General features: G+C 56.6%; 1 protein-coding gene across 1 annotated transcript in view; it reads right to left on the bottom strand.

Annotated features, from left to right (window-relative positions):
* The window catches only part of INF2 (inverted formin, FH2 and WH2 domain containing), a 28,319-nt gene extending 27,739 nt beyond the window's left edge, over positions 1 to 580 (bottom strand). Inside the window, exon 1 of the mRNA XM_027522022.1 lies at positions 156 to 580. The gene's annotated coding sequence lies outside the window, so the exon portion shown is untranslated. The remainder of the gene's footprint in view (positions 1 to 155) is intronic.
* Between the last annotated feature and the right edge of the window lie 17,506 nt (positions 581 to 18,086).

Below are 18,086 nucleotides of genomic sequence, written 5' to 3'. Positions count from 1 at the left end.
GAGCTGGGACCCAGCTGCCCTGCGCCGCGGGGCTGCGGGCCGTCCCCCGGGCTGCACACGCCGCTACCCCAACTCCGCTCCCGAGCCGCAAGCGCCCCACGGCCCCGACTCAGTTTCCCCGCGGCTCCCGGCCGGCCCAGAGGGCGCGGACTTACCGGACAGGGACGGCGGCCGAGGGCGGGGATGGGGCCAGCGTTCGGTCGGGGTCGGATGAGGGGGCCGCGGGCTGCCGGCCCACCTTGCGGCTCCGCACGGCTCGGGTTCGGGCTGGGGCTCAGGCTCAGAGGGGCGCGCGGGAGGAAGAGGAGGCGCCGCCCAGCCCCGCCCGCTGGTGGCCACGTGGGGAGCGGGCGCGGGCCCGGGGCGGAGTCTACTGGGGGGCTCTTAGAGAGGCCCCGCACACCGCTGCCCGAGCCCCCGCACACCGCTGCCCCCCGGGCGGGGCGCCCAGGGACTCTCCCCAAGCCCGTAAATACCCGCGCCACCTACGCCAGGGCTCGATCTGTTCCCGGCCCTCCCAGTTTCTCTCCTGCCGGGCGGGGGTGGCTCTGGAGGGTGGGACACTCGGAGCGGGGAGTGGGGGTCCCGGGAAAGCTCTGAAAGTGGACCCCCAGCCTCAGCCCTCTCTGCCCGCCACCCTCCCTGGGCTCCGCTGCTCCGCCCCCTCCCACAAACCTCCTGCAGGGCCCCCTGGCAGCGCGCCAGGTAACCGGCTTACCCACTGAGGCTTCCTGTCAAAGCCTGGCGGCAGGTTGACCAGCCTCCCGGGCCGTGCTCGCTGAACCCCGCGTGGGAGCCCCCTCGGGCCAGTTGACCCCGCGAACTGACGCCTGGGGTCCCCTTATGGTAGCTTGGTCTTCTGGATTCCAGAGCGCCCCCATCAGGGGGGGCCAGCCCAGGACCTGGTCCCTGGTCCCCAGCAGAGATGCGGTCTGAGTGGTCTCTGGGCCTGGACGCTGCTGGCTGCAGGCAGCAGGCCTGAGTGCCTCCCCCTCTTTCTGTCCTGCCTCATCACTCCTACAGACTAGGGTGTGGGGGGGAGGCCCGCATGGCACAGCAGGAGGCCAGCCCTTGGGGGAAGGGCAGGGGTGCCTTCAGCCCCAGGCCTGGTGGGGGAGACACCACCCTGCCCGCAGGGTCCTGCACTGGCAGGGCCTTACCTGAACTGCTGAGCTGTAGTTCCCCATCTGTTAAAGAGATGGACGGTTCGGCCTAAAGGTTACTTACTGGTGAGATGAGCGCAGTGGGTGAAACATCTGCACTGAAGGCTTGGGCTTATCAAATCTCCCCCGAGACCGCGGCCTTTGGACCCTGGGGGAGTGGGGCTGGGGGCTGAGGGCTCACAGCGGGTGGGCAGCTGGGAGCAGATCCTTCAGATAGGGGTCCAGGTGGCTTCACAGCCTTGCTCCGTCTTCTCCCTGGGGCCAAGCACACACCCCTTGGTGCCCAGCGCGCCCCTGCGGGGGCGGGGCTGAGACTGGCGGATGCAGCCCCTGCCGGTCCAGCGGCCTCAGCCCCCGGAGTCTCCTTGGCTCCGCCCTGGTGTGGGAGCAGCTTCTGGCAACAGGCCAGTGTGGAATGAGTGCCGGGCGTGCCAGGTGAGCCACCAAGGAGGGTGCACTGGCTCCTGGACACCGTAAAGCCAGTGACCTGTGCGTGTGGCGGCCGCCCGTGCTGGGACAGCCGTTCTTGGAATGCGCAAATCCTAGCTCTGCAGACGTGCTGCTGCCTGGAAGGCTGGCTGGCACCCCCGCCCGGCGCCCTGGGCCTCTCCTCGACCTCCTGAAGCTTTCCTAGCTCCCCTGGGCTGGGTTTCAGGCCTCTCCATGCTCCCTGGGATCCAGCAGTTGGCCCCTCCCGGGGGAGTGCGGGGGGGTTGGCACTAGTCACTGACTCATGGGTCTCCCAGCCTGGCGCCTGGCTATAGCCGGTTGTGGTCAGTGGGTGTGTTTGTGGATCCAGAGGACGGAGGAGGGCAGGGGAAGACGGTGGGGAGTGACCTTCCAGCCTTCAGGCTGGGCTGGGGAGGGTGACCCAGCTGTGAGACCAGTGCTGAGCAGGGGTGTGTCCTGTGCCCCAGATCCCCAACTCTTACCCACCCGGGGGCGGGGAGCAGGCAGAGTCCTGAACCTCCCTCTCAGAGGCTGAAGAGGGAAGCCTGGCATTGGCTGGGAATCTGCGGATCGGCCACCAAGTCATCCAGTCATTACGCCCATCCACTTATCCATCCTTCCATCCATCCATCTGTCCACTCACCCACCCACTCATCCATCCAGGACTAGGTCTTCCTGGTGAGCAAGAACGGTGGGACCCAGCCCCGCTGCAGAGTGGCCGTGGCACCCCGGGCAGCTGCTCTGCCTCTGGTCCTGCTGATCGGGGCCTGACCACTCTGCTCATCTCCAGAAAGGTCAGCTCTGGTGGGGCAGCGGGCTCTGCCCTGGATCCGCTCCTCTGCCTCAGCCCCTTTCCTCTGTAGCCCGGCAGCTCCAGCTGCTGTAACCTCAACACCCTTTCAGGGCAGGAAGTGGACATCCTCTCATGCAGGAGGATGGACCAGGGCCCATCCCTGATCTGGGGAGGGGAGGGGGGACCCTGGTGGGACGGTGGGCTGGGTTGTCAGTCAGAGGCTCTGGTAGGTCAGTGACATCTAGCCTCTTCCTCTGAGGGTCACTCACACACTCAGGAGATTTTCATCATTTGCTGATCTGCATTTGGGAACTTCCCTACTCGCTAAAATCTATTTGTAACCCTAAAATCAGTACTTGTCTCGCAATCATTTGCTGATATGCATAGACCAGCAGAATTTCTGAGTCCCCAGCTGAGGTCAGAAGGAGCCACTCTGGGCTTTTTTGTTCAATCTCACGCTGCAAACACGGCCAGTTTAGCACTCAGTCTTCCACATTTTTGTGCTTTTGGGGGAGACAGTCCTGTTTCACGTGGCCCTGGCCCAGCTCTAAATGTGTCCAGTGTCCCTAAGTGCAGGAAGGCTGGGTGTGTTTCACAGAGAAAACATGTGTGTTTGAGGAGTTTCCTGTACATGTGAGTTTCAGGGCAGCTGCCTTGGGTTCAGGGCTCCTGAACCAGTAATACAATATGTACCAAATGCAGTGTCTTTGAACAGTAAGGAAAACAGAACAAGGTCATGTATTGATTGGCTGTTATTTCAGCCGTGGTCTGAGGACCCTGACTCTGGGCTCCCCCAGGGCGATGGCTCAGTTCTCCATAGTTCAGTGTTTGTGGTGACTCTACAGACGAGAAGGAAATGGCAACCCACTCCAATATTCTTGCCTGGAAAATCCCATGGACAGAGGAGCCTGGTGGGCTGCATGCAGTCCACGGGGTTGCAAAGAGTCAGGCACGACTGAGTGGCTAACATGACAGACCAGACCCGCAATCCTTGCTGCTGCTTTAGCCACTGGGCTGTCTTTTTCAGAGATTCAGGGCCAAGCCGGGGCCTCACGGGTCTCTGATCCCGGCTGGCCTGCCTCGCTGCAGCCACCCCTCGCGCCTCCAGACCCCAGGCCCCGCCCCGCCACAGCCCCCTGCTCGGCCCAGAATAGCTGGTTCCATTTGGCTCCCAGCCATCCTTGAATTAGGCTCTGAGCCTCTCCTCTGTGGAGAAGAATCCGCTGGCATCTGAGCTTTCCCGTGCAGGAAGAGTTTATAGATTTCATGCAGGGGATGGGGGTAAGTGGGCGGAGGAAGGGGCTCCTGTGGCCCCTCCGCCACCCAGAGGTGCTCTGCTCCCCGAAGGCCCCGGGACACATCTCTGCCCCTGCCCCTCCTTGCCCACCCCGTTGGGGGTCTCCGCCCCTTCTGGCCCACCCCTTGCTCAGCCTCTTCCTGACCCCAGCAGAACTCTCCTTTTTTCCCTCCAGAACAGTGGGGAGGTTTAAGGGTTAGAAATAACCCCAAACCCAAGTATGATCCTCTGCACCCACCTCTCCTGCCTGCTCAGTGCCTGGTCTAAGACTCCACTGTCTTTCCCACTCCTGCGCACTGCCCTCCCCCACCTCCCAGAGAACTCCCCCGCCAGGACCCCTCTGCAGGGATTCTCCGACTCCAGTCCTCCCCACCCTGGAAGGATCACTGTGCTCCCCTCTCCCAGGAACCATGGACCTCAGCCCTCCGTGCCCCGTCCTGTGGGGCAGCCGTCGGGCTCCCTGGCTGGACTGTGAGCTCCAGTCGGGGAGTGGCTGCGGCTCAGGGTGCCAGCAGCCCCCGAGTGTCCAGGATGTGGGGGTGGGAGGTAGGAGTGAGCTCCAGCTGCCTCCCCACCCCCAATCCTGCGTGCTCTGCCTCTGGGGCTCCCACTGCGTGTGCAGCTCCGAACCTGCCAGGCTCTCTGTGCCTGCGCGCCCTCCATCCCCCTTAGCTCTGCACCCAGCCCTCCTCTCTGTGGCTGCCTGGGTGGCACACCATTTCCTTTCGTCCATCAGGTCCTGATTACCTTGGCCATACTTTGGCCAAGTGAAAGTGAAGTCGCTCAGTCGCATCTGACTCTTAGCGACCCCATGGACTACAGCCCACCAGGCCCTCCCTCCATGGGTTTTCCAGGCAAGAGTACTGGAGTGGGGTGCCATTGCCTTCTCCGTTAACAGCGGCTAGGCATATTATATTTACTTGGAGCTGGTATACTTTGTGACAGCCTTAGTGCCCTCGGACATGGCATGCTTGGGTACTTTGGCCAAGGTAACTAGAAATCAAGCTGTAACTTGACGAGCGGCGCCGGACCGAGCACCGCGGCTCGCAGCGCTCAGGGACAGCCAATTGCTGGTTGAGCGCCCTGGGCTGGGAGGATCCGTGGGGGGTGGGGGGTGGGGGCGGGACCTCACGGTGCGCAGGGTGCTGGGTGCTAAGCCATGCCCTAAGCCCGGCACTCTCGTCCTGCCCCGAGTCTTACCCCAACCCTCTCCAGGCCACACCAGGGGAGGCAGCCAGAACCACATCTGGCACTGCAGAGGTGAGGGACAGCCACAGCGCCACGCTTTCCCTTGATGGCTATCAAGGGATGTTCTTTTTTAACTTTTCACATTTTAAATTGTATCAATTTATTTACTGAACCCTGAACGCATTACTTAAGACCAGATTCACCAGGCTGTATAGGGGGAGGGCAGCAGCAAGACGCCCCCCTCCCTTCTTCAGCATCTGGGGAGCTCTGACCCCCCTGCTATTTCTTCCCGTCTGTGGGTCCCCACCACCCATGCCCCCCTCCCCAGGCTGGCACCTGCAAGGCACAGCTCTGTTTGCTCATTTGCTCCTGGGCCCGGCATGAGGCGCTGGGTGATGGGCAGGTAGCTGGGTGTGGATTGGCTGGCATGTGGGTGGGGAGCCCAGAAAGACCCCGCCTCACTGCCTCTGGTTCCTCCTCCACAGCTGGGCTGTGGTCCCTCTGGCTGCAGCTCGCCCCAGGGTGGGGTGTGTGTGTGTGTGTGTGTGTGTGTGTGTGTAAGCTTTCCCCAGAAGACGGACACAGGGCTCTGGGAATGGGCAGCCCCTGGCCAGGGTCCCTGCTTACCCCAGCTAACAGAGCCTGGGCCTTTCTGGTTCCCCCCACTCACCCCCCCACCTCGTGTTGGCAGAGAAGTGGCCATGTCCTCCTGCAGCCGCTGACTCAGGCCCGCGTCATCTGGAAGAGCAGCTGAAGGGGAGGGGAGTGGCGGATGGGCAGGCTTGGTGTGGGCTGGGGGCCTGCAGGGCCTGCGGGCTGGGCCCTGTGCAGCCAGGGTGTGCTGCCCGTGGGCAGAATTCCAGCGCTCTGGGCCTGTGCCGGCCTGCTGGAAGCCAGGCACACCGCTGCAGACGGTGGGTGTGGTGTCCAGCAATCCAGTCCAGGAGCCGTGTAGCCAGACGGCCCAGGCCCAGATCTGGTTTCTGCTGCTGATAAGCTGCCTGGCCTTGGCTGCTCAGAGCTGGGCCCCCCGCCCCCGTTGAGGGGGAAAGCAGTGACATTCCCACTGTGGTGGGGGGGGGGGTCCTCTGAGCGGTCCCCTTCCCATCTGTGCCTCTGTCAGTGTCATGAAGTGTGAGGGGGCACCCTGGCTCAAGTCCAGGGGAGGCGGTGCCAGGCAGCTTCACTGGGGCAGGGACAGTTCCTCCAGACAGGCCAGGCGGGCAAGAGGGAGCCCTGAGGCACGGGTAGATGGGCTCCAGACTAGACGTTTACTGCTGGCTCCTGTTTGCATTTCATGGGCACAAAGAAGTGCGCTTCAGGCTGGATACTTACAGCTGCAAGCATTTCCTGAGACCAGAAATGGGTGGGCTCCAGTTGAGGAATTTACAATCAACCTCTGGATTGGCCTCCAAAACAGAAGTCACAATAGAAACTGGGTCAGCAGGCATTCTTTGTCTCTTGTAAACACCCTGAGGTAATAGTCACAGCAAGAGTCAAGGGACCAGTCAGGTCAGGGACAAAGAAGGGCAAGACCCTGTTTGAGTAAAGAATTACGGGATCTCCGCTCCCCCCTTTTTGGGGCAAGGGAAACACCACACACGTGCAGAAAGTTTCCTTGTGGGTCAAAAGTCAAGGAATAACGCCAGGTCATAATGAGTTTTGCTCTTCCCAGAAACCTTCATTTCGAGACTTCGAGATCCATCTTGGTTGAGGTGAGGGTCCTACCCAGGGAGGGTCCCAGGGTAGGTCAGGTATGGAAAAAGAAATCAGAGAGTTTGCTCAGGGTAAGCAAAGACCCAGAAGAACTGACCTAAATAAATGGCCTAACGGCCTCTGTGCGGCGCACCCCTCACGGCGGGGCGCTCACACCCTTCTGTCCGGGTGCGCGCCTCTGCCTTGCTGCCAGCTCATCTCCACAGTTTCCTCGGTGTGCTCTTCCACGTATTGTTGGGCTTTGTCTCTACTAATAAACTTTGTGCCTGCGTTTACAGTTTCTGCCTCTGTGATAAATGCATTGGTTTTTTGTTTTTTTTTTTTAACTGGGAACAAAGATCCAGGGAAAAATAGCTTCTAGCCTCTAGCCTTTGCTGGTCTGATGGCTGCGATTCCTGGTGTTCACCCAGGATTCCCAGGTTCAATTCCTGGGCAGGTACTTAAGATCTCGTTTCACACCACCGCCCAGGCTGGCTGGTGGAGATCAGAGTCAGGGCGGAGATCGTGCAGGGTAAGAAGACGTGGGAGCAGGAAGGATTCGAAGGGGCTGTTGACTGGAAGATTATTCACAGCCTGAGAGTCGAGAGTTATGTCTTATTTGGTGGGAATCTTTAGGACTTCAAGCCTGAGAGGCAGCATCTCAAGTGACCCTGAGTGAACTGCTCTGAGGGGATGAGGGGAGGAGCCAGGTTACCTAGAAGTTTTGCAACAAAGGGTAGATAGTCTGAATGTCAAAAGATGATTGTTAATTAAAGAAACCCGTATAATCCAAGTTAAAGAATTTAGCGCTTTACTGTGTATGGGAACATGCAAGAGTCTGGGCTCACTGCAACCATTCCTTTGATCAGCACAGCAGCAGTCTCGGGCCAGGTTCCTGGGTTTTCTTTTTCGGAGTTTCCCCAGAGCGCGTGAGCTCACAGTGGGGGGCTGCAGACCCCAGGGACTGTGTCACCCTCTGTTTACAGATATGGCAGGAAATATTCCATTTCTCAAGGTTTGAGCAGGGACGGGGTGGGGCACCCTGACTTCTGGCATGAAAGATCCCAGTGGGGCAGGGCCAGGCGAGGCTGTAATGGGGGATCTGGTGGGGGTTAGACAGGCGTGCACATGTGGGAGAGTGTTGGGAGGTCAGCTTTTACTCTACAGGGGGAGAAGGCGCACCGCCTGGTGTTGGGAAGACTGGGATGAGGTGAGGGGGGCAAACTGAAGTGTCCAGCAGCGAAGGCGGCCAGGCCCCCTGGCATTCGCTGGTGATGAAGTCAGCTTGGCCTGTGGGAACAGCTGGCAATTTACAAAGGCTGGGGACGCTCGAGAACCTGTTTTGATCATAGTGCTGCCTTCCTTTGGGGCCTCAGGCCCCGTTCAGCCCGACTGCCTAGAGAAAGGCCCCTTGGGGTGGCTAGCTCTTCCACGGGTCCTGGGCTTAAACCCATCAGAGTGACAGAGACACACCAGGCCTGGGACCCCAAGAGCTCCGTGTCTCTCTGGCTGTCTCTGGATGACACACCAGGCCTGGGACCCCAAGAGCTCCGTGCCTCTCTGGCTGTTTCTGGATGGCTCAGTGTAGCCTGGCTTCGTGGTTCACCTCACTGAGGGATGTGGGCCAGCGCCCAGGGCCCCAGAAAGTGAAGCAGGCATCCAAGTGGGCAGAGAAGACCAGGAGGCCAGCCCTGGCTGGCAGGGCCCTGAGCGCTGGACACAGGCGCCTGCGGAGGCTCACCTCCTTCACCTTCGTGTGGCTCCGCTGGCAGCTGTCACCTGTTGACTGATGGGGTCCTTGATGCTAAGGGTGCGCTCACGGCCATGGAGAGCAGGTGCCATGGCCGGACTTGGAGCCCATAGCCAGGGTCCTCCTGCCAGCACCAGCTCTACCTTGGGTTGGGCATCTCCCACCCTGGGGAGGACCATGCCCCTCTGTGCACCCCTCTCCCCTCCCCTGCACCCCTTCACATTCTCACCCCACCCACTTCCTCCCAGAGGCTGGGTTGGGACCTAGGGGTGAGGTCTGGTTGTCCTCAACCTACAGATGTAGACGTTGAGGCTGGAGCCGGAAGCAGCCCAGTCAGGGAGGCCTGGGAGGGACTGCAGGACCGCACTGGAGATACCCAGTGGGCAGAGGCAGGCCTCTGGCGCAGCTCTTGGGGGCCCTTGGGGTGCAGGAAGGCCCAGGGACCCAGGAGGACACGTGACCGTTGGTGTTCCTGGTTGGGAGGTGACCCTCAGGTCAGGTGCCGAGCCCTCCCAGAGGAGGCCTTACCTGGCTGGACGGGCCTGGGTCCTGGGCACAAGCGCAGATGGGGGACAAGCGGGGACATTCAGTGGAGGGAACCGCGTGGTCCCCTCTGGGGCCAGGTCTGCTGCTCTGGGCAGGGCGAGCTGCCCTCCTCATGGCCCACTGGCAGCTAGGACTGGAGGGGTGGGGTGAGGGTGGAGCTCCAGAAAGAGGCCTTCCAACTACAGAATTCTGTTTTCAGGGTGAGCATGCGTGTGTGCGTGCGTGTGTACATGTGTGCGCCAGCGTCCAGGCCAGGCGGGGGAGGAGGGGTGGGCTGGCAGGGCTCCTAGCGGTGGTCCAGAGGTTCCAGGCTCCCCCCAGGAGTGCCCTTGGAGGCTTCCAGGGGCAGGGCGTGGTGGGCGGCAGGACACTATCCTGAACTCAGTGTCCGCGGGGGAATTCCTGGGTGACCTGAGCGCCTCTGGCCCACATTCTCCTGGGAGGAGGCCGGCCTGTCCGCTTTCCACGGGGGCTACAGCGCGGTTCTTCATGGACCCCTGCCCATCACACCTGCTGCCTCTGGACACCTCGCGTCCTCCTCCCCGGGGGGGTCCCGCAGCCCCGCCCACCCCGAATCCCCGCCCACCCCGAATCCCCGCCCCTTCTCGTCTCAGCCCCGCCCCTTTCCCCTCAGCCCCGCCCTCCCCTCAGCCCCGCCCCGGGAGAACCCGCTTAGCCGGGCTCCAGGTCCAGTGTCTTCGCTGCCCCACCTCCACCCCACCCCTCCCGCACTGCGGACACCTGGGGGGCCCAGAACAAGCCGGTCTCCCTACCACCTGGGCTTGGGGAAGTGGTACCAACAGGGGGCGGGAGAGGGCTCCGCAGGGTCAGTGCAGACTGGGGACAGGCAGCCTCCCTCTCCCTCTGCCCAGGCCTGGGGTGGGGGTCTTGGTGGGAGTTTCCCAGCTCCTCTGCCCTGCGTGCCCCAGGTGGAGCTGGGGGTCCCTGGTCCCCTGCTGGGGGAGGGGGAGGGAGGGCAGGCCGTTGTGTGGGGCTGAGGAGGCAGCTGCGTCTGAGTCATGCTCCGGAAAACGGGGGAGGCCACTCCTACCGCCATCTGTCTCCTCGGGGAGAGAAGGCGGAAGGGCTTCGGTCCCTTCTTCCCTGCCTGGCCCTGGGACGCTGCGGGTTCTTTCCAACGCCGCTCTTCCTTAGCTCCCCCGAGGGGCCCCACAAGCCAGCACGGAGGGGCATCTGATACTCAGCCAGCAAACCCAGGCCACACCAGGGGCTCCAGCCCAGGGACTTTTCAGGGACACCCTCAGCTCGGTCCAGGGACCCCAGAGCCTTCAGTGCTCTCATGAGTCCAGCCCAGCACAGGCATGCCCCGCCCCCAGCCGTGACCGATGGCTTCTGTCCCCAGGCTGGGAAACCTCCGCTCAGAGCCTTTGAGCAGCCCCCAGCCTCCCATGCAGCTCATCCCTGAGACCATCAACCTAAGAGTGGGGAGACCCTGAAGCCCTCCTCTGGCTTCTGCATCAGCCCCTTCCCTGGGCCCGGGTCGGGGGTGGAGGGGACACCCTTTATGGCTTCCCACCGCACCCCCCCCCCCCGCCCCCCGTCCCCCTCCATTAGGCTGCACTGCTTTCCCACCCTTCTGGAATTATGGCAATTTTCCTTTGTCATGTTATGTGTGGGGCAGGGTGGGCAACTGAGGCATCGGAGGGGAAGGGGCTCCCAGATCCCCCATCTCTCTGCAGGTCTCTCCCAGCTGCAAAAGTGGGAGCTGGGCTGGGCTAGTGGGTTCTAAGGCGTGGGAATGAGGCACAGGTGCAGCGGTGACCCCTCTGTCCGATGGTGCCGGCAACTAGGGGCTGAGCTTCACCCCACCCTGGGCCATGCACCTCCTTGAGCAAGCACAGGTAGGGCCCCTTCCTGAATACACTCACCTCTCTGGGCTTTGGGGGACTGGCCAGGCAGAGGACGGTCAGGGTGATCCTTGCTGTGCCTGACTTGGGAAAGCCGCTAGAAGGCAGAAATGGCGCTCTGGGCCCTTAAGGCAGCTGAGGGACCCAGGGACCCAAAGGCCCCAGGGACCATGTGTGGTTCTTGTCCAGGGATGCAGAAATAGTCAAGAGCCTTTTGGGTGCCTGGGTCAGAACCCCAACCTGGTGGAAGAGAGAAGGTGGAATTGATGGGAATTGATGGACGGGAGTCATGGTGGGGGAGAGCGGGGTCAGGAGGGCCTCTCCATCCCCAGGCTCAGCTCCACCCCAGCAGCTCCTTGCCTGGATTCCTCAGAGGAAGAATCCTGGGGTTGGACTCTCCGGACAGCCTGGGTTCCACACCCGCCCTTGGCAGTCTGTGTTGAGGCACCAAGAGGGTGGGAGATGGGGTGCTGCGAATGGGAGACCTTTTCTTCGAGGCCCGGGTTCAGCAGGGCCCACTCTGCAAAGGAGGGGAGGCAGAGCTAGCTGGCAAGGTGCGCCTGCCACGGGGCCCCTCCTGACAGGTGGAGGTGGGTCTCTCTGGGAAGGTGCCGTGTCCCTGGTTCCTGACCCCTGGGTGGGAGAGGTGTATCCCTCTGGACACCAGGACGGAGGAGGCCTCAGAAGGGCTGCTGGGTGACACTGGCGGGCTTGGGCTTGGCCATGAGGGTGGTCGGCAGTCTGGGAGCAGCTCAGTGGTCTTGGGAGTTGAGAGGTCACCTTGTGTGATGGTCGAGGCTGGGAAGTCAGGGACCCCAGCAGGGCTGTGAAGCCTGCTGGCAAGTCCTGTTGCCCCTCCCCTTGTCAGGAACATCCAGTCTGTGCCCTGGCACACCAGGGTTCTGGGGCATGACAGAGGCTTCCCATGTATACATACAGAATCTGACTAGGAGGTCTCAGAGACAGGGAGGTGCATTAGAGCTGTCCCATCAGCAGACACGTCCTTTGCTCTCTGGCTCTGTCATGAGGTGCTTAAGTCTGATTGGTGTTAAACCCTTTATAGAATCCAACACCCATCCATGTATCCATCCATGTATCCATGCGTATATCATTATCTATCCGTCCATTCATCACCCATGCATGTATCTATCCATTCATCTTTCCTTCTGCCCACCCATCCCCCCACCTATTCATCCACCCATCCATCACCTGTCTGTCAATCCATCCATTCATCCACCTACCATTCATCATCTACTTGTGGATCTACCATCCATCCACCTGCTTGACATTTACTGAAAGCTCGCCATGTGCTGGGCATGAGGTTAATATTGGTTATACCAGGTGAACAGAGGCATAGCATCACTCTCGGGTAGGGTTGCCAGCTGAAGTAAAGGGAAACACAGGCTCAGTTCAATTTGAATTTCAGATAAACAAGGAATACTTTACTGTAAGTACATATGCAATGTTTATGCGCATACATGAATATTTGATGTAAACATGCAATGTCTGATATAAGTATGTCCCCAATACTGCGTGGGATATACTTATACTGATACTTATTTGTTGCCTATCTGAAATTCAGACTTAACCGGGTGGTCTGTGTGTGATCTAGCAGTTCCAGCCTGAGGAGCTCTTTGAGCTGGTGAGATGAGGCAGGATGACAGATGCATCAGCGTTCCTGGTGGGAGGGCGACTCCTCCTGCCCCTGAGAGTTGGGGCAAAGCTCCTTGAGGGGACGAACGCTTCCCTCTGCACAGAAGCCGTCAGCCATCAGTCCTGCCGCCCCTTGGCTGCACCTCGGTGCCTCCTCCCAACAGCGTCTCTGTCGGCAGCTCTGAGGTAAGCTCGGGTCTCGCATTATGCCATCCATGCGCCAGAGCACGGGTCCAGGGCACCCATTTCCACACGGGAGTCTCTGGGGGTGTCGGTGACTTCCTCGGATGGGCCCTCCAGTGGGCCTGATCCCCCTACCTCTCTCTCAGGCCGGGAGAATTTGGGTCCAGGAATTCCTGACTTCCTGCACTGAGTGCTCCGTGCTCCAGGAGGCCCGTGCTGCGCCCCCCACCGACCCCGCCGCCCCATTCCTTCCTGGCGCTGCTTTCTCTGCCCTTCATACTGCTGGCCAGCCCAGGTAGCAGGTGTTTATTGGGCTGGGCTTGGGTGTTTGCCCTCACCTCTTGCTACTGGATTATAATCTCCTTTTGGGAGGGGCTCAGTCTTTTTGTTACTTTATGACCTGTTCATGCCGGGCAGCCAAGAACTACAGCTACTGTGCAGGACAGGCCTCTCCTCTCTGAAAATTGTTACACTCAGTCCAGTCTGACTCTTTGCGACCCGGTGGACTGTAGCCTGCCAGGCTGCCCTGTCTGTGGGATTTCCCAGGCAAGAGTACTGGAGTAGGTTGCCATTTCCTTCTCCGGGGAATCTTCTTGACCCAGGGGTGGAACTCAGGTCCTGCACTGGCATGTAGATTCTTTACCACTGAGTCACCGGGGAAGCCCTCCTCCTTTATGGGCACTTTGAAAAATGATCTAATGAAATCCTTAAACAAATCTATGAATGTGGTAATATCATGATCTACATTTTAAAGTTGTAAATACCAAGGCTCAGGGAGAATAAGAAACTTCCTCAGGGTGACTCAGCTGGGGACTTCAGACCAGGAGCACAAAAGCACAAATCCATCATTTTGAAAAATGCTTGTTATTAAAATATAAACTAATGCAAAAACCACAGAAAAGAAAGTTTGTGAAAGTCACTCGAAACCGTGTCAGTTAGAGGTAGCCATCATTCCATTGCTCAGTCCTATCCCAGACACCTTGCTTCACAAATTTGTCCAGCGGAAGGTTGGAGATAACTGAAAACCAGCTTGGGCTAAAGCTTTAGCGCTCTAAAATAGAATGCTGAACTTCATTTGGATTTAAGTGGAAGGACTTGCTGACTTTCAGATAAATATTTTAACAAAAGAGACTGGTTCTGAGAGAGTCATTTCCTAGGCAGGTTGATAGGGAGTCTAGGGGTCCCCAAAGAGAGAGGGGTCTGGAATTCTCAAGGAGGAAGAAAGGACAAACTTTTTTCTTTCTCCACATTCCTTAGGATTATATACCAATAATGTATCCTGCCTAAGGACAGTCTTTGGATTCAACCTTCTGTTATTTTAAAATGTTAATTATGGAAGTAGACCTGGTCTTTACAAGGATGTATCTTGCCTGAGGACAGTGTTATCTTAAAATGTAAATTACGGGAGTAGGTCTGATGAGGTCTTTACAACCTCCAGACATTCTTTGGATTCACTAGAGAGTATATAACCTCATTGTTAACACTAGCAAGCGGGTACTCTTTCTGCCCCCTTCTGATGCCTATGTCAGAAGCTTTCTCTATCTCCTTTATACTTTAATAAAACTTTACTACACAAAAGCTCTGAGCGATCAAGCCTCGTCTCTGGCCCCGGATTGAATTCTTCTCCTCCGGGGGCCAAGAATCCCGGTGTATTCGCGTGATTCAACAACAACCTTTCATCTTGGGGGCTCGTCCGGGATCCTTCAGGACAAGGTAAGGATGCTTGGAGGTTTAGTTCTTTGTTCTCTTAGCGAACACGTTTTCTGCCGTGCTTTACTAACTCTACCGTGTGCTTGTGTGAATGAATGGCATGCCCTGCGTGAAGCAAGTAAGGAGCCCTGCTCTGCGGTTCCACGGTGATCTCATACAGCTTATGGCAGAAACCTGTCGGGGGGTTATACCGACCTGCCAATGCCAAGAGGCACCCAATGTCTCCTTTGGGAACCGACCAGAAATGGGCAAAGCGTGTGGACCGAACTCTCCTTTCTTGGTCAAACTTTTCGGTCTCTTTGACCATTTCATAACTCCTTGGGAATTAGAAGTACTAACCTAATCTATCGGATCATAGACTTTCAAGGGACTTGTGATCTATACTGTTACTGTGTACTGTGGCTTAGGTCCCAAACTTGAATTGGTAGTCAAGAAAGTGTCTAGCCTCGCTAGGAATCGAAAGTTCGTAAGCTAGATGGAGCTCTAGCTCCCAGAACATCTCTGAGGCTAAAGGTTACTCAGATTGGGACTGCGATGGGTTTTTTTTTTTCTTTGGTAACGCCGGCTCTTAGTGGATCAGAAGAGGCTGTTATACTGGTGTGGTCATGCTTGGAAAGAACATCTCAGTTTTATGTTCGCGTCGGTCTTATTGTAGTCAGGAAATACTCAGGGTCGTGCACAGGCACTCAGGTGACAAATGTTTCCTACAGTGGTCTTAGCTTGGGAGGCATTCCGGAAGGTTACTCTGATTCACCCCGGGTGACATCAGAGACAAGCAAGGTTAAGGGTGAAGAGCTGGACGTCAAGTAGGGATGCTATCAAGTCTACCCCTGGTACATCCCCACCCCATCCCGGTGGTAGAACCGGGAGGGACGAGTACGGCGCCTGCGTTGGTAAGGGACAGACTAAGTCCGACCAGGAAGGAAAAGCTTTTGGTGTAACGTCTGTCTACACCCCCATCTAGAGCAGGGAGGGACGCCTCCGGTAGAAAAATGGCGCTGGTCGCTTTTTTTCTCTCTTACAGATGGGAGCTAACAATTCCAGCCTCACTCCTTTGAACTGTATCCTGAAAAACTGGGATAGATTTGATCCCCAGGGCTTAAAGAAGACACACCTGGTCTTCCCATGTGATACTGCATGGCCACGGTATCCATTGGAGGACGGCGAACGGTGGCCAGTTGGAGGGTCTCTTAAGTATAATACTGTTCTGCAATTAGACCGGTTCTGTAAGGAACAGGGGAAATGGGTAGAAGTAGCATATGTGTTGCCCTTTTTCTCTCTGCGAAATATGCCAGACTTATGTCCTAAGGGTATAGATTTGGGCGTGAAACCTTCAGCTCCCTCCTGTCCTCTTACTTTGCCCCCATAACTGGAAATCCAAACTGAGATTCAAACTGCCCACATGGAGGTCCAAACAACTCCTGTCTCAGTACGACCTCAGACTACTCTGGTTTCAGTAGAAACTCAGACCATCGAAGTAAGCGATGAGATGGAGGACAGGAGACAAAGAGAAGAGGAGAAACAGGTTTCTCCAATCTATCCCTGGGATCATATGCGCAGAGCAGCCAGAGAGACTGAGGAACAGCCACACAAGCTGTTGCCTCTTTATGAAAACACCCACCGGGAGAAATAATCAGTCTGTGAGAGTTAATAAGCCTTTTTCTTATCAAGAAATACAAAGAATCAAGGAGGATCTGGGAGACTATTTAGAGGACCCAGAAAAATATATCAGAGCTTTTAAAGGTGTTACTTTGCTTTATGACCTCACTTGGAAGGATGTGATGTATATCTTGGGACAAACGCTGACTCCTGAGTCAAAGACTCGAGTTTTGGGAAAAGCGGTTGCTTATGGAGATGAGTGGCCTGGTAACGAATCAGTAGGGAAGAGGGAGAACGAGATAGCGGCCCTCCCCACTGGGAATCAGGCGGTCCCAACTACAGAACCAGACTGGGACTACAACACAGCTAAAGGAAGATGGGATCAGAGTCATTTTGTTAGATGTATTCTTGAGGGACTTAGGCAGGCGCGTTCTAAGCCTTTAAACTATGGCAAATTGGCAGACATAGAACAGGAGGAGAAGGAAGCTCCTGGTAAATTCCTAGATAGACTGAGAGAAGGCCTTCGCAGATTCACTGAGATTGATCCCGAAAGTGAAGAGGGAAAAGTGATCTTAAAGGATAGATTTCTCAGTCGGCTCCAGATATCCGCCGTAAGCTATTAAAACAGGCGTATGGACCAAATCAGTCTTTAGATACTCTGTTACAACTGGCTCAGACAGTCTATTATGGTAGGGAATATGAGGAAAAGAAAGAAAGGCAAAAAAAGACAAAGGAAAAGGCGGAAGCCTTCGCCGTGGCTATGAAAAAACGTTCTTAAACAGCCTGAGGGGCCCAGGTGAAAAGGGATGGGCTTGCTACTGCTGTGGAAAGGAGGGGCACCTCAAGCGGGATTGCCCTCAGGCATCTAAGCCGCCCCCGGCTCCATGTCCAGTCTGCAAAGGACCACACTGGAAGAGAGACTGTCCCAGAGGCGTAGGTCTCCGGGGTCGGACTCTCAAGACAATCAGGACTGAAGGTGCCCGGGGGTCCCCACACAAGCTCCCGTCCTAATTACACCTGAGGAACCTCGGGTATTAATAGTTGTGGGGGGGCCAATCCGTCGATTTCCTTTTAGATACTGGGGCAACTTATTCTGTGCTTACTGAAGCCCCTGGCCCACTTTCTTCCCGATCCGCTTCCGTAATGGGACTGTCTGGACGAGCCAAAAGGTATTATTTCAGTTATTCTTTATCTTGCAACTGGGATTCTGTGCTGTTTTCACACGAGTTTCTGATCGTGCCAGAATCTCCCTCACCCCTTTTGGGAAGGGATATACTGAGCAAGGTCCATGCCTCTGTTTTCATGAATATGGAGCCCTCCCTTTCTCTCCCTTTAGTTAAACAAAATGTAAATCCTAGAGTATGGGCTGATGAAAAATCTGTGGGTCGAACACAAAATGCTATTCCGGTAGTTGTTAAGCTCAAAGACCCACACGTATTTCCACATAAGAAGCAGTATCCACTGAAACCTGAAGTTAAAGAAGGGTTAAAACCCATCATCGAAAATTTAAAGGAGCAGGGACTGTTAATTCCCTGTAACAGTCCTTGCAACTCTCCTATTTTGGGTATAAAGAAATCAAATGGTAAATGGAGACTAGTTCAAGATTTACGAATAATAAATGAGGCTGTAGTTCCTTTATACCCCGTGGTGCCTAATCCTTATACTCTATTGTCTGAAATTCCTGAACGGGACAAATATTTCTCAGTAATTGATTTAAAGAATGCCTTCTATTCAGTGCCTTTGGCGGAAGAAAGTCAATTCCTATTTGCCTTTGAAGACCCTACGCAGCCAGCTTCTCAGTTAACCTGGACAGTTTTGCCCCAGGGATTTCGTGACAGTCCTCACTTATTCGGACAAAGTTTGTCACGGGATTTACAAAACTTTAATATCTCTGAAGCAGTGGTGTTACAATATGTAGATGATATTTTGCTCCATGCTGAGACAGAGGAAGCTTGTTCGCGAGCCTCAGAAGATTTCTTAAACTTTCTGGCAGGCTGTGGTTACAAGGCATCAAGAGAAAAGGCTCAGCTTTGTCAACAATCGGTTAGATATCTGGGCCTAATCATATCAGAAGGGACTAGGGCCATAGGCCCTGAGAAAATTAAACCTATACTAAATCACCCCCTACCTATGACTTTAAGACAACTGAGAAGATTTTTGGGAATCACAGGTTACTGTCGCATTTGGATTC

The sequence above is a fragment of the Bos indicus x Bos taurus genome, chromosome 21 (assembly GCF_003369695.1).
Source record: "Bos indicus x Bos taurus breed Angus x Brahman F1 hybrid chromosome 21, Bos_hybrid_MaternalHap_v2.0, whole genome shotgun sequence".
Taxonomy (NCBI): Eukaryota; Metazoa; Chordata; class Mammalia; order Artiodactyla; family Bovidae; genus Bos; species Bos indicus x Bos taurus.
Note: the sequence above shows the minus strand (reverse complement) of the source record. Positions and strands in the feature narration are given on the sequence as shown.